This window comes from Rattus norvegicus, chromosome 12, assembly GCF_021556685.1.
Source record: "Rattus norvegicus strain SHRSP/BbbUtx chromosome 12, alternate assembly SHRSP_T2T, whole genome shotgun sequence".
Lineage (NCBI taxonomy): Eukaryota > Metazoa > Chordata > Mammalia > Rodentia > Muridae > Rattus > Rattus norvegicus.
In genome coordinates, this window is record NC_141545.1 from 51,695,603 (window position 1) to 51,698,102 (window position 2,500).

General features: G+C 46.7%; 1 long non-coding RNA gene across 2 annotated transcripts in view; it reads left to right on the forward strand.

The window, feature by feature from the left end:
• The window catches only part of LOC148002375 (uncharacterized), a 23,291-nt gene extending 20,944 nt beyond the window's left edge, over positions 1 to 2,347 (forward strand). The window contains exons 4-6 of one of the 2 annotated variants that reach the window (XR_015634975.1): positions 134 to 202; positions 552 to 899; positions 1,906 to 2,347. This is a non-coding gene — a long non-coding RNA (uncharacterized LOC148002375). Of the gene's footprint in view, positions 1 to 133; positions 203 to 551; positions 900 to 1,905 lie in introns of those variants that run through there. The other variant, XR_015634976.1, reaches the window with a different exon arrangement.
• The last annotated feature ends 153 nt before the right edge of the window (positions 2,348 to 2,500 follow it).

Genomic DNA, 2,500 nt, shown 5'->3' on the forward strand with positions numbered 1-2,500 from the left:
GAAAAGGTGGAGGTTAAAGAGAGACTTGGAATGATTTCTTCGAGCTTACTGCTCTGTCTACGGTACTGTGAACTACCCTTGTTGAGAACCTACCATGTGTCACTATTCACAATGACATCTCTTTCCTCTTCAGTGTCTGTAACTCTGTCACCCATGAGGACATGCAATGGGGTAGACGTGTGCCCTGCCCCAGATGTGTAAGGTGCGAGGTCATACCCTAACTCTTGGTTAAGTCCTGACAGGTGGGAAACCATCTTTCTTTTGCCCGTCTCTGACCGACCTTGTTGATAACCCCTTTGCCCAGTGAGTGGTTCCTTGTTCTCTTACAATGATGGCTTAAGACTTCATTCCCTCCCTAGTTCAGTTTTGGGGTGATCACTGGCAGAGTCAGATGCAAAGGTGGGAAGGGGATTCCCGGTGGTGGGGATGAGGTGGGGTTGGAAGAAGGACCCCTGATTAATGAGATCTTAGGACCATCAAGCCCAGCCCGAGCTCCAGGCTATTTCCTGTGAATGGGGAGCAGCCTGACCTTCTTCTTTCTTCTCCTCAAGGTGGCTGCCCTTACCAGAGGAAGCTCCTCTATGATGTTCAAGTGAGGAAACCACAATTATACCACCAGGTGCCAAGCCTATACAGGAAGAGAACTCCATGGTTTCACCTGTGTCTGAGCCTTGGTTAAGAACCCTTCTGCAAGCCATGTTTTCTACTTTGTGGTCTCTGCATCTTTCTGAGATTCTTGTTCCCTCAACCGCCCCTTGGGACCAGAGGTGTGATCCCAACCCCAGGCCTAGGACTCCTGCATTGCATCCTTCAAATAAACACAGAATTCCTTTGGCCTGATGTCAACTTGACTCAAGGAGCCACTGTCCAAGCTGTTTCTCCACATCCTGTACTGGAAGGTGTGAGTCTTAATTAAAAGCTGTGTGCATGAGCATATATGCATGAGGACTCACACAGATGTGTGTATGTGTGTGCCTGTGTTTTTGTGTGTCTCTGTGTGCTGTACACGTGAATGTGTGTGTCTGTGTGTTTATGCAAATGTATGAGCATGCATGTGAGTGACAGCCTGTATGTGTACATGTGTGTGTTCACATGTGCGTGCAGAAATGGTTGTGTGCCTGTGTTTTTGCATGCGTGTATATGTGTGTTGTGCATGTGCATGCATGTGTGTCTAAGTGTGTATGCAAATGTGTGAGCATACATGTGCATGACAGTGTGCATGTGTGCATGTGTGCATGTGTGTGCACATGGAAGCCAAAGGTCTATATTGGGTAACTGTCACTGTTACTCTCTCTATTATTATTATTGTTATTGTTATTATTATTATTATTATTATTATTATTATTATCTGAGACAAGATCTCTTACTGAGCCTAGAGTATTCTGCTTTTGTTCACATCCCTAGCTCTAGGATTGTGCTGGATTGCAGGGACACACCACTGTGCTTTTCACATGGGCACTGGTCATCTGAACTGAACCATCTCTCCAAACCCTACAGAGGATTCTGCAGATAACCAGAAATTCTGGCATGAGGTGCAAAAGTGAGCACAGGGGTGTGTCTCAGATGCAGCAGACATAGCATCTGGGGAGGTGCAGGTCATGTGCCCCAAGACCGCTCAGGCTGGTGAGCGGTCCTCAGCTTTGAAAGTGATCTGTAGCGAAGCCTGCAGCGTCCTGGTCTCGGGTGATGTCATAGGGAACCATTAGCCTGGTAATTACATTGAGAGCCATCTGCAATCTCATCTCAGCAGGGTCATTAATGCAAGACAACCACACCAGTAAATGTCTCATTAGTCTTATTTTAGACTTATGTATTTTTCAGAACTACAGAATTTTAATAGTCTGCCTCTCCCTCCCCTCTCCTGCCACATTAATATCTATTCCACACACCCGACTCTTCCATCAGCCGCTCTGCCCTGCTTTTCTGATGCAAGTCCCACAGAAGGAAACCTGGAGAGGAAGGGAGCCTGAAGCAATTCCACAAGGCTGGGCCTCTGCTTCCTTCATCGCACCCAACCAGCTTCAGAGGTGGCTAGCCCGGGTCTCTTTCCAGGAACCCCACTTTGGATGGCAGCTCCATCTTCAATTTTTTTTTTTTTTTAAGATTTTATGTTCATGTGTATAAGTGTTTTGACTGTGTGTGTGCCCGAACACCATGTGCATGCAGTACCCACGGAGGCCAGAAGAGGGTGTCAGATCACCTGGAACTGAAGTTATAAATTGTTGTTAGCTGTCACGTGGGTGCTGGGAATCAAGCTCAGGCCTTTGGGACTGGCAGCCGGTGCTCTTAACTTCCAAGACATCTGTCTGCCCATTCATGTTTAATTTAAACCCCTTTAAACCTTCAACCTCATTGTTAGAAAATGTATTCTTATTACGAATATTGAAAGGGAAAATCCTGTGAATTCCAGGCACCAGGGAAAAGGATTGCCTCTCTTCCTCAGGTCTTAATTGTTCTATCACACACACTCCCCGCTCCCTTGGCTGGCTGTGGAATGTGT